Genomic DNA, 13889 nt, shown 5'->3' with positions numbered 1-13889 from the left:
AGATTGAAATAATATCACAATGAGAAATGTGTTATTAGACATATGATTTTATAAAAAAAAATGTTTTCTTGTAATAAAGAATATAAAAGAGTTTAAAATATTCTTCTGTAGTATTTCCATGATTACATAGATATAGGTTTTCTTTTTTGTTGGCAGGATAGAACCTGAACAGGTCAAACTCAAAGAAATATAAGTCTTGAAAGAGGTTTTGTTATTGTAGTTCTCTTCCCTTCCCCCTCCTCTTAGACTTCAAATTAACTGCAGGGGGGCCTTTTCTCCTCATGATATTTGGAGTTCTTGCTTCTTTATTGTTCTTTCCATCCTTAAAGATTCCTATAAACCCATTTGCTTTGGCCTACTTCTTCAGCTGCCTGGTTTGTGATCCACTTTTTGATGTTTACTTCAGTGGACTTCCTGTTGCCGAACTTTGGAAACCTTATTTGTTCCGTGGTGCAACTTGTCGAAGACTTTTAGTAATTTTTGTTGGGTGTATTAAACTCATTTTCTTTATACTTTCAACCTTTAAACTGAGCCATCTTAAGTTGTGGTACTTTGTAATACCTGGATTTCCAATTTTGGGGATTTTTTGGTTAGTATGCCATATTATTTTTATGATCACCCTTTGGGGCTTCCTTACAAAACTAAATGATTGTCACAAACTGTATTCAACACACAAAGCGGAGAACAACAGCCTAGATCGAGTCATGGCTTCTAAAGGAATGCGTAATTTTTGCCTAATTTAGAAACGCCCTGTTTTATTTAGCCTTGTAGCTACAGCCATTTTTGGTCCATTTCTTGGCAGCCAACCAAAGGGATTTTTATGAGTGTGTCCCTGATTGTTTTACCGTTGGAATCCATGGCTCATGGACTTTTTCATGAATTGGGAAGTTGTCTTGGTGGAACATGGTTGGATATGCTATTGTGATTCCCACCAACTTCTGCAGTCCAGAAGGCCAGCCTACCCTTCTTCCACCTGAATATGTGCAAGAATTGAATTGGAGATCCATCGGCACGCTGAATTGTATTAAGAGGTTTTTTGCTCATCACATGAGAAAGACTTATGGTTGTGACTATTCGACAAGTGGGCTTTCGTTTCACACCCTTCATTCTAAGCTTAAATCCTTCATGGAACTCCGTACAGTAGATGGACATAGACATGATACCTATATTCTGTACTACAGTGGACACTCCCACAGTAGTGGAGAATAGGCATTAACAGGTGGTGAGACGTTCCGTCTGGACACACTTTTGGAATGGTGGAAGGAAAAGAATGGCATTTTTTGTTCTCAACTAATATTTGTTCTTGATTGTGAAAATTCTCAACCGTGGATAAAAGATGTTAAAAAAGTTAGTAACCTTTACATTGCTGTGCAAGAAGCAGAAATTACAAAAGTTGTAGATGTTGAGGATGCAGATTTTCCTCAAATAGGAGATGTCCCTAAAGAATGGGTGGAATACAACTGTAACCTAGAAAATAACATCAGCTGGTCTGAAAAAGGGCGTATGGTGAAAGCAGTGTATGGGGTGTCAAGACACTGGAGTGACTATTCTCTACATTTACCAACAGAAAGCGACATTGCCAAGCACTGGATGATTTATTTCCCACGCATTACATATCCATTGGTATATTTAGCAAACTGGTTTTGTGGTCTAAATCTTTTCTGGGTTTGCAAGACCTGCTACAAATGCATGAAACGATTAAAAATAAATTAGTTTCTACCTGGGACACAAGACAAGGCTTTAAGCTTCTCAAATCCCATCTGAAATCCAGAGCATCTTGATAGACCTCAAATGTTTTGCATGAAAGCCTTTGTTATTATTTTTCCATGAATGGTTAAACAAGCTTCTCTTAAATGGCAAAGCTACCATGGTAGCCAAGTCCCTTTTTCATCTTAGGCAGCACTCCAGGAGACATGTTAACTATGTCACTGCACTAAGTGGTACCATTGTATTTAAACTTTGTTACTGAATTGTATATAAATATGTAAAACATATACATTAAAGAAAGAGTACTCACATGTTTGCCGAAGTGTTTTATTAGAAACATTGCCAGGCTGTTTTCTGTAACTTTCGAGATGTTTAAGGAGTTTGGGCATCATCCTAGGCGGTTAACTGTCATCCAAAATTCTTTTGAAGTTGCATTTCGATTTAAATGAGGCCGCTTTGCCCAGAAGATATCTCCCCTCTTTTTACTTTTCTCTCAGATTAATATCCAATATTTTTGCCTTAATTCCTGGAAGAGTTCCTCAGATGTTTGTTTTCTGGGTTCTTTCATAGATGTCTCCAAGCTCTATTTGTTTTTTCAGTAGTCGTCTTGCTTTTGACAGCGCTTTGCTATCTTTTGCTGACACCAATTTTGTGTTACATGTTGCCTTAGCTTCATTCATTGTGCTTATTGCTATTTATTTCCGTAAGAACGCCTCCCAGTTTTCTGATGGGGTAAGCTATTTATCATGATTGTCCAGAATCGGTTCTTATGACATTTTTTTCTAATGCCATTATTGTTTTTTCAGGGCATTTGAGTCGCTTATAATCTATTGTATAGATCGCTTTAATTGATGGGGCTGGTGTTCCCATTAAGCTATATGCAACCTGTAGCTCTCTTCTTCAAGAAACGTGATCACTTTCACATTTTCAGATTTTAATATGATGTTATGTACCTAAAGAAGGAGAGGGATGTGATTTATAGGCTGGAATTCCCCATTTAGTATTCTTTGACCCAGCTGGGCTACCTATGTACAGGCCTCAAAAAATCATTAAAATGTTACTAGACCTGCAGGTCTAGGAACTTGAAAAATCTACTCAACCTAACTGTAATGTACTTCACACATAAACTGGTATTATGCCACCCTAGGTAAATGTCTTATTTTGAAGAGCCACCTTTTTCTTCATTATCACATGAGAGCACCTTTCAATACGTGAGGTTAACGTTTCTGCTGTACAAATTTATTTATTTGGTTTGATTTACTAGACTAAATATTTGCTCCATGCATAGAATCTAGCCCACATATAGGGTACCCATGACTCTTGACTTGCCTCTCAGTTCACTAATAGCATTGCCATCCGGGCAGGAAAGGAACGATTCTCAGTTCATCTTAAAAAACTAATTTATAATAAATATATTACTAAAGCATGAGATGGCAGTGCACTGTCATTTACAGACAGCACTTTCTCCATTGAAATGGCTAAAACATTCCCACTAACATGCAGTTTTCCTTATAAAATAATATAGTGTATGAACAACCTGTGGAAATTGGGCTTCAGCAAACATATTTATCATTTTCGCATCACCAAGTAAAGTGTTCTGATTTGTTTTCATCCTATTAAAATATTTTTTTCATCACCCAGAATTACAAAACAAGGGCTTTCATAACTACTGAAATGTATTTTGAAATGTTTGTACAGTTCACTTGTTAGCTATTTAAATGTGTTAGAATAAAACATGAAATCCTACAGCCGTTCATTTCACACTTTTTGCACAGTATGTTTGTCAGACAGTTCACTTTACAAAATCCTCAAACTTTGCAGTCAGAGAAAGAAAATTAATTGAGGATGTAAACTGACTTTTGTCTTCTACTTTGTAAGTGAACAGAACACCTGTTGTTTGGGAGCTCCCCAAAAGGGGCGAGTAGGCCCTAAATATAGCTCGCCCTCATAAAATCTGACTTGCCAGAGAGAGTGGGTGAATTGATTTGTTGAGTCTTCAAGTGGCAAGGTTCATCCCTTTTTTGTCAGCTCCGATTAGATGATACTTTTACTTTCCCATTGGCTGGACTTTCCACATTTGGTCTATGATTAGTTGTTGTTATTCTGACTGTGAGTGGTGAGGTTAATTCATATTAAAGTCCCCTGTCATTACAAGATGAATCGTGCCTGGGAGTTTTAGTAATTCCATTATTAGTGCTACTAGTTTCTCTGATAAATTTAGCTTTGAAGACGATTAAGGTGTAGATATACATGTATCTTTGCAAAGGTTGTTCCTTCTTGCCGATTCCAGTTTTCTATTAGTACCACCAAATTCCAGGGTCTTCCAAAGGCTCACATTCAGACTGAATGAATGCTCTAATGTGAGTTACCAGTCCTCCCTTCGGGTGTCCTTTCTGTAGTGATTTTTGTGTGGGGTTTGTAATTTCTATAAAGCCAGGGAGTGGAATAGGCTCTGTTGACCATGTTTCTTGCATGATAATTATGTGAAACCCTTTCCAATAATTTAAAACATACACGTTATGGATTTTGTTTGGTTGAACTCCAATATTCTATTAGGGGCTGCTTATGGGTGTTCACCAAGTCAAATAGCTACACTACCTCGTTTTAAACTTGGTATGGTTGAAGCACTTAGGGAGGCATCCCCAGTGTGAATTGTTTGCGTTGTTCTCATTCCTAATTGCACTGGAGGCCTCTTGGTGTATTTGGCTTTGTGCAGTGATTGGTTTTCCCACTGCGTGCCACAGTACTGAATAGATCATCCTCTCTTTGGGGTGTATGGATTTCTCTTCAAGTGCTGACCAGTCTTCCAATAAGTGGGAGTAACCTGGTACTTCATACCGGGTTAATTTTATGCCCCATGGTTTAATTTTTTTCCCTACTGCCAGGATCTCTTTGGCCATCCTTGCTGATGCCAAGGTTCCTAGAGTCACGTGTTACTGTTTATCTGCCTGCGGTGGCCGAAACTCTATTGTTGCTATATCGCTAGAAGAAATATTTTTTGATATCTCCTTTGATTGCAGAAGTCTTAGAATATTTCCACGGTTTATGAAATCATGCATACCCCTTGACCGAGATTAGTCTGTCTCCCTGACACTTCCTCGGGTGGTTCTGCCGGAGCCCAGTTGCCCTGCCCACTATAGCTTTCCAGTTTCTTCAAAGGTTTGCAAATTATTTTGATGTTTTTGCCCTTTTTGACATTCAGTGGTGATGGGGAGACATCCATCCCATTGCTAGGTTCTCAGGTCGGCCGGGTTTGTCTTCCTGACCCACCCTCATGCTGGTCTGCCAACAGCTAGTTGTCCAGGACCGTTTGATTATTCGTTCCCTTCAGGGGCTTTGTGCTTGTTGTGGTGTAGCTGCCTTCTTTAACATTAGCCGCTGGTAATATTTCTTCTATTGGTTCCCTGAGTACTGGGTCCTGTGTGCCTTCTTGTCCTTCCTCAAGTGGTACTCCCTCCTGTCAGTGGTTATCCGTTTTTTCTTTAATCTGGTGTGCAGTCCTTAAATGGGCTGCTCCTGTTGTTAGATAATCTTCTTTAAACCTTTCCTGCACGGCTGCTGTGTTCTTTTCTACTTCTCTAAAGATATCTCTTTCAGGGCTTTCTACTTCTTTAAAAATTGGCAACATTTTTCTTGGATGCTTACTGCATAATTTGGTTTCTTGAGTCAGACTATCCTTTGCCTCTTTTGCTGTTTTTTTGTCAGGCTTTTGGCATAAGTCTCCCATGGAGGAGTCATCTCTGTGCTCTTCTGTGTAATATTTGAAGGTTTTAAATTCAAACTTTCGTCTTAAGTTGCGCAGTGGTGAATATCCGCTTTAATATGCTGTAGTCTTATTCCATTTTTGGCGTTTGCGATTTTACTGGTAATTTGTGCATCATGGGAGGATCTAAATCAAGTTTGGCAGGTCCATTTGTGTGGTCTGCGGTAGTTGTGAGTCCTGCTGCGTATCAGGGTGCTGCTGTGTACTGTATCAGGGTCAAATTCTGTCGAGGGCCTGTTCCCACAAGCCTAACAAGTCCTGACCATGTCTGTTGTAAACTTTGTTACTATTGTGTTTATAACTGCTGAAAATCTACAGAGTTTGTCTATTATTGGTGAGCACTGGCAGTTTATTTCCTGGAACTCCGAACTTCCCTGTACTCTTTTTACCATGTTAATCAGGTTGCCCAATTTACTGTCTATCCCTGAAGCAAATACTGCCAGTATATTTAGCAGATCTGCTTGCAGTTCTAGTTTTTAGGTCGAGCATTTGAGGCCTCTTGTATATACTTATATGTGTATGTACTTTGTGGGCTCTGGAGATCAGCCCTAGGACTTGTCTGCTTCCGCTTAGGGACTTTTTTTCTGTTCAACTGTCTCTATTTAACAATCTTGATAGAAAACGACCAGTAGAGGTCAGTAAAATACCAGAATTGCTTTCTGCTGAGGGACTTTCTTTTTGATATTTTTCTGGCAACTTCCTCTATTTAACTTTCTTGATAGAAAATGACCAGAAGTCAATAAAATACCAGAATCACTTTAGCATTCTCTAGATTCCAGTCCATAGAAATTGTCTTCCAAGAGCACCCATAGACAATAATAATTTTTTCAAATCTTGTATTTTGAGTGATTTTAGCACCCGAGGACCTGATATTATATTAAAAACAGAACTTTGGACTATACCATCTCCCGCTGAAAGGCACTATTTCTCTCCATGTGTTCCCATACCTGGCGTGTCATGCAGTTTGGTGCTTACATTCCCTCCATGTTAAAGAACAGTAGATGTTTCAGCACCCAGGCTAATGTTCTGCATAGCTGAATACATATAAGGTTCCCAAAGGCGAGACCGATTGCATTGCAAATGCTTGTTTTGATTGGTAGTTAAGGGTGTCCACTGTTGAGTGGTAGCTTTTTAATAGTACTGCCAATGTGTCTGTATTCCCTATTTTATTCACCTGTCCAGAAGTGATAGTATAGGCACATTCAAATTGTGCTCTGCCTGGGTCCTATGTTGTGGCAGTTGTATTGTTCAGAGGTTTATCTGTACGTTCCCATTCCTGGGTGAGTCTGGACTACTTTCCTGACTCTGTTCTAGCTTTTAATCCAGTTTCGGCTTCAACCTGCCCTGCCTTTGTTCGTAGTAGTTCCTTGAGGTTACAGATGCCCTTCGTGTTCGTCGCCTCTTTGTTCTCTTCCTTCGAGGTCTGCTAAGCTCTGTCAGCCAGTTTATTTCCTAGGTTGACAGCATCCATGGCCTTGTATAATTCCACTGTGTGGTCTGCTTGATCTGCTATTTAAGAGGTCTCTCCTCTATGAGGGCTATTTGTGCCTGAATACTTTACTTCAAGCGTTAGCAGGTGTGCTGCATCAGTTGTAGTGAGCCCCTGGTTCAATCGGGTAGAGGTGTTTTGTGTGCATGATTGCTGTCTTTGATCAAATCATCACTGCTGTTGAGTGACTGCTCGCTCTCTCAACGTCCCCTTGGAGTATTGTACCTTGCCTCATCTTTGAGAGTTGTAATAATGCTTAGAGTGGGAGTCACTGGTGATAGGAGGCATACTCTTTCGTCTACCTGTTGAGACAGTAATGAGAAGGCGAGATCCTTGTCCTTGTTGAAACTGATTGTTTCTTGAACATTTGCAGCACCGAGGGCATTGGTATCGGCATTGCTTCTAGCAATGTTCGGTGCTCATCATTCTTCAAACCCCAGCTTGTTTCCACCTGCTCTCATTTCCGTTTGGTTAGACTTAGTTTGGGTGTTACTCATTACTCATTACGCTTAACTTTCTACTACTTTTCTGCTGTCTTTTAAAGTTTTTGAAGTTGCTGGTGAGGATTATTCAAGTTTCGGCACTTCGGGGTTTTAAGTTGAGTGAGCTTGCTTGTGCCCTTAAATTAATGAGGTGTCTCTAACCGGTTTTCTTGTGGCAGCAGGAGAGCAGCAGGATAGGCTGTGGATGTAGGTGGCAGGGGGATAGCAGGTGGAAGCGGCAGCTTGCAACTCTGCTTGCAGTGGTCCACGGCGGCGCCGTCTCAGCATACTCTTGCACCGCTTGCAAGTGGCTCAATTGGTTGGGGCGGATCGGCAGGGTTTGCCTCCTTCACACGGTCGTGCTATCCGAATTCCAATACGTTGTCTTGGATTAGCCTCAGTCAGCGGCCTGGCAATGACGTCATAGAGGCCAAATGTGATTTAGGGTCTTAGTCTAAGACGTTTGAACTGGGGGTCTGATCCTTTTGAAGTGCCCAGTCCTCTGTTCTGCCCCTCCTCCAGAGAGCAGTCTGTCTGTCACATCAGGAGTGACTCTAAATCAGATAGCCCCAAAATACAGGCCATCAGAGTGACTAGAGGTTCACGCCTGGATGTCAGCCACAGTGACAAGCATCAAAAGGTTCCCCCTGAGTCCCAGCCTTAATCTTCTGAATTTCTTATCAGGCCCATCTCTTTCCTAAGATGTGTCCAGACAACTTTTCAGTGACCAAAGAGAACATTTTGAAGTGTACCAGAAGAGCCTGACTCTTCCTTCCTCCTGGGTGTGTCCCACCCAGCTCTCAGGAATGAATCAATCAACAAATTTGGGCCCCTCCTTTGAGGGGTGGTGGGAGAGCGTTGATTGGTACACGCACCAAGAACGACCCATTTATGAGGCCTGTGGCTGCCCTCGGAAGCACGAGAAGGTATGGTGGAGATGGTGTACCCACTATAGACTGCCTCTGTAAGGCTATAATTTGGTTGGAGGACTGTCAGTGTTCAACAATTGGATCCAGGGGAATGATATTCTTTGATTTTACTTATATGTGGATGTAGCTTTTTATTACAAAATTCAATAAAATGTGGTTATTAAAAAAAAAAAAAGATGACACGCCAGCATTTACTGTGTCATAGTGCTTTTTTCCCCTTTTTTTAAAAACTGAAAGCCATGTTGCGCAACAGCTCATGAGTTGAGGTCATATATGTGTTAGGTTTTATAATACAAAGACTTTCCCAATATTCCTCACTTCCAGTCATAAAAAGCATGTTTCAGTAATGAAAAGATCATCACCTCACCTTAAATAAACAGCAAGTTAGTGTTGACTGTACTTGTCATATTTATCCTAGAAGCCTTTATTTATGTATCTGGCTTAGCATATCGGCACCGCAGCTCTATGCTGACTCTACTAGGCACTCTCATCCACGGACACTCAAGCGCATGCCTCGCAACCAACATGCTACACACACATTTCAATTGAACACACAAATGATTGACACATGCTGTCGAGTTCCTACCCATTTGTAGGTTTACATGCGTAAGCCAATAAACACGGGGGTGTTGAGCAAAACTGAAACCAAGCTCTAACAGACGTAGCCAATTAGGGAAAAGTAGAAGGAATAAATAGCTTTTCCTCCAGTTAAGAGTGGTGCTGCTCATTTATACTTTCAAATGGCTCGTTATAACTGACAAATAGGTATTCTCTTTTAGAGGTACTATAAGGCGGTTACTAGTTCTGGAATGCATCCCTTAAATGTAGACCTATAAAAAAAGGTTTCTACTAGGTGCAGTATGATTGCTTCCTACAAAAAATATAACACTTTAAAGCTCTGTAAGCACTTAAACACTGATTTTTTTTGCATATTTTGTGTCACCTTATCTTTTACTATCTTATACCGGGTGTAATACATTTCTACTGTTTACGGCTATATGACTTCACTCTTAGTTAAAATAACGTTGAACCCTGTCTCCCAGCTTGTGGCATGTTTCATCATTGACTGTGCTTCTATGTTGAAATAAACATCCACAGCATAAGCATGTAGTAAAATGTCAAGTTGGTTTAAAAGATGGATTAACATCAAAAAGGAAAAAATTAAGTATATTACTAAAGCAATCCTTAATTACCACAATGCAAAATAAAAATCCTGGGACACAGAACGAGGAGTGCTTGACGTTGGCTAGATTATTCCGGCAGCCATATGAGATAAATGTGGGTGCACTGGAATTATAGGACGTTGTGAAAACCCAGAATGGCTGGGGCAATCTTAGACTTCCACTGGTCTCCCCACACTTTACATTTTTTCCGTTGCCTCTTTAGTTGATTTTGCCGGCTTAAGCTGAAAATGTTGAAGTGGGGTTTAGAACACTGGTACTCGGAACCTCATTAGCAGGAACCCAGTACTGTACAGTAAAAGTTGCATCACAAGCCAGGCAAAAACGTGTGTGTGGGGGGTACTGCATCAGAAACTCACTTTCCTACAATGTGTAGGAAAGTGAGTTTCTGATGCAGTACCCCCCACACACACGTTTTTGCCTGGCTTGTGATGCAACTTTTACTGTACAGTACTGGGTTCCTGCTAATGAGGTTCCGAGTACCAGTGTTCTTTCCCCAAATCTGTACCATTGTTACCACAATTGGCACACCTCTGGCTCACAGAGAAGTCCCTTAAAAAAGGTACTAATTGTACCAAGGGCCTTGTGACCAGATAGGATCTATAAGGGCTGCAGCATGTATTATGCCACATTAAGAGACCCTCACCAAACACAGGCATACTGCCACAGCAGCCTGTGTGGTTTGGTGCAGATAAAAGTGAGGAGTAGACCTAACACACATCCCTGTGTGCCAGGCCTGCCAGCACTGAAAGAGGCATAGGTAAGAGACCCCCTACAGCAGGCCTTACAGCCCTAATGCAGGGTGCACTATACCTCCAGTGAGGGCATAACTGCATGAGCATATATGCCCCTATAGTGTCTAAGTCCATTCTTAGACAATACAAGTGCACAGTGAAGCCATACTGAGTATATAGGCTGGGAGCTTGTCATTACGAGTTACAAAGCTCCATGATGGCTTCACCGAATTCCAAGATGTTTAGTACCAAACATCTCAGCTTAATAAACCCACACTGATGCCAGTGTTGGATTTATTAAGAAATGCACCCACATGGCACCTCAGAGGTGCCCCTTGAAATCCTACCAGCTAGCTAGTGTGTCCTCACCAGCCTACTACCTCTAGACATATTTCTGACCCCCTGAAGAGGAAGCCTTTTATTCTCGTGGTTCAGAAACAAAGCATAGAAAGGCAGTTAAGCTCAAAGGCTTCCCTTCCTTTGTTATGATGACCAGGGTCTCTCCAGCTAGTAGATTTTCTCGTCCCCAGACCAAGACACAATTTTAGCTGCAAGGTCGGCGGGAAAATTATTTAGCAAGAGAGGTGTGTCCCCTCTCAACCAGTGCCACCCTGAAGGTGCCCTGAGCTGAACTGACCCTTTCCTTTCAGAATCCTCCATATTGTTTTGGAGGACTTTAGCCAATAGGGTTAGGAATATGCCCTCCCCCAGAGGGAGTGGACATACAAATGGTCTAGTCACCCTAAAGGTAAGCAGCCCATTGGCCACTACCTTCTGACCCCTGTAACACACCTAAAAGTTAGTATTTAGGGGCACTCCTGAACCTTACTCCTCAGATTACCGACAACCTACGAAGAAAAGGACAAAGAAGAGCCGTGTAGAATTGATGACAGGAGACATCAAATGACTTGGCCCCAGTCTTACCGGCCTCTTTAAAACCCTCAAAGACCCTGCTAAAGAAGATAAAATCATCCCCCAGACCAGCATTCTCCAGAACCCCGAGAGGACTTCCTGCCTTCTAAATAGACTCATATTTCCCCGTGGACAGTGGACCTGTCCAGAAGAATATCAACTTTAAAGACAAAGTTCTCTGCCTGCGGAATAGCAAGACCAACCACATCTGCACCCAATGCCCACAGCCTGAATCCAAGTAGCCCACTGGTCCAGCAAAGGTTACCCAGCACTCCTGATCAAGAGTCCATTGCGGGTGAACCCTTGCCAGACTCCACGTCAACGCCTGAAGCCTCTGCACGATGATCCCCTCCACCATGACCTGCACCGGTAATCTGTTTTCCGACGTCAAAGGACACCCCTTCACCCGGCACCCCTGGGCCTTGGGGAGATTAACCGACGGTGTCCCGATGCTCGAGCACATCCCAGCATACTTGTGCAGCTGCAAGTTTCAATCGATAGGCCTCCTGGCCTTAACCTTCAGCCTTGTCCAAGTTTGAGATTCCCCAATGGTTTGCATTGGGCGCCTTACACTGTGTTGGCACTCTGCACCCGGCCGCCCCAGTGCCGCTGGAGGTGTAGGTTTGGTGCAGTCTTGTGGCCCCCCACTGCTTACCTTAACCGCCATAGTCTGGGTTATCAAAAAGTGCTACTTACCTGCAAGTAGTACCACTTTGATTGCCCCCTTTCTCCATTAGATAACATTGGCACCAGATCCTGAGTTTGACCTCTGCACCTGGCAGGCTTAGTGCCACGAGTGGTGCAGTTTTATCACTTACCTGAACCATACCGGATACTGATTCTTTATCCAGAAACTCAATGTTGTAAATCGTTTACTTACCTGCATATTGCTGACTGTGTTTTTCTCCCATTGGATAAAATTGTACTGTTGAAAAATGCACAGTGTCCAATTTTTCTACTGAAAAGCATTGATATTGCAAAATGTATTTACATGCATAAATAATCTTTGGCTCTATAAAATAAATGTACTAAAAGTTATATTTTTACAAACTACTGGTCTTGGATTTAGTTATTGAGTGTGTGTATTATTTATTGCCTGTGTGTGTACAACAAATGCCCAGCACTGCCCTCCGATAGGCCTAACTGCTCACCCATACTACCACAAAAGAAAGCGTTAGTGCTATCTACTTTAGCCTCTGTATAGCCTCTGGGGATCCACTGGACTCTGTGCACGCTATACCTTACTTTGGTACATTATATACAGAGTCAGCTTCCTACACCCATTTCGATCCCGCCACCTTTCCCAGAGTGCAGCCAGGGTCTCGCATGTTCGTTTTTCTCGAGCACCACACAAGGAGATGGTTTTGATTAAATCATTGCATTTTAATACCAAACCCTTTTCTCTCCTCGCAGCTCTTTTAGGAGTGTTACCCACTGCTGTGCTTTCAACTGCTGAGTAGATGGTTTACCATAAAGATTTCCTGCCATCCTCGAGACCAAGAAGTGCCCTCCTGGGCCAACAGTGTGATCACAACAGCAGGAGTACCGAGAATGCTGCTGATGGCCCTACCCTGGAGGAACCATGATGTTAATACCCCTCGGGTTTAGTCTTTTAAGAAAACTGCTGAGAGGCAAACAGTTGACATTTTTTTTTGTACGTGTCCCATTTTCATTAACGTGTCATAATTAATGGAGTTATGGTGACTTGTAGCTGTAATGACTTCGAAACATAATAATATCATTCTTTCTAATAAGTGAGCACTGCTGGTGTTTAAAGGCATACTAAATCAGGCACCGTACTATAAACGTATTCACTCTTTCCCTCAGCATCAGCTTGAATAGTAGTTATTTACATAAGAATACATCCTATTACCCGCCAGCAGGGCAGGAAAAAATTATGAATTATTCATATATTTTTTAATTTTTTTTTGCAGTTTCTATATAGCGCGAACTCTACACAAAGATATTGGAGCGCTTTGCATGACCACGAGTTACATTACACAAGCAAGCACACATTCACTCTTGTAGGCATGGAGGGGCAGATTTATGTTGCCTGGCGCATCCCTGCAAATCAGCAAGGATGCGCCAGGAATGATGCGTCACGCAAGTTTACCCTTGCGCCACACATGATGCGCCGCATTTATAATGCGGCGCATCATGGCGCAGGAATAAACAGATGCGTGACGCATCCAATGGCGTAAGGTTGGCGCAGTGCTTCAGTTGCGTCGCAAGCGCGACGCAACTCCAGCACTGTTCCAACCAACCCTATCCCTAACATGGTGCGTCAAGCCTTACGCCTGCTTCAAGCAGGCGCAGGGTTTTGGCGCATCAGCGTTGGGAAAGTGACTCAGTCAAATCTTATAGATTTGACTGAGTCACTTTTCAGGGGCGTTCCTGCGACGGAACGCCCCCCCCTATGTCGACACGCCCACGTGAAACCTGACGCAGGTTTTACGTGGCGCAGGCCTTTACATCGTGACGCATCTCCATAGATGCGTCACAATGTAAATATGGCGCAACGTGGCGCAGGGTTTACACCGCCGCTGCGTCACAAAAGTGACGCAACGGCGGCGTAAAAGTGGCGCATCTCCGACATAGATCTGCCCCGGAGAGATTAAGTGGTTTGCGCAGAATCGCAGGGCACGCTGCCCGAGACTTGAACCCAGTACTCTAGCTCCAAAGCAGGTAGCTC

At 42.4% G+C, this 13889-nt stretch overlaps 1 pseudogene; it reads left to right on the top strand.

Moving 5' to 3' along the window:
- Window positions 1–281: 281 nt before the first annotated feature.
- LOC146865383 (transmembrane protein 168 pseudogene) lies at window positions 282–1781 on the top strand (annotated as a pseudogene).
- The last annotated feature ends 12108 nt before the right edge of the window (window positions 1782–13889 follow it).

The sequence above is a fragment of the Triturus cristatus genome, chromosome 2_1 (assembly GCF_964204655.1).
Source record: "Triturus cristatus chromosome 2_1, aTriCri1.1, whole genome shotgun sequence".
Taxonomy (NCBI): Eukaryota; Metazoa; Chordata; class Amphibia; order Caudata; family Salamandridae; genus Triturus; species Triturus cristatus.
This window is presented reverse-complemented; position numbering and strand designations above follow the sequence as displayed.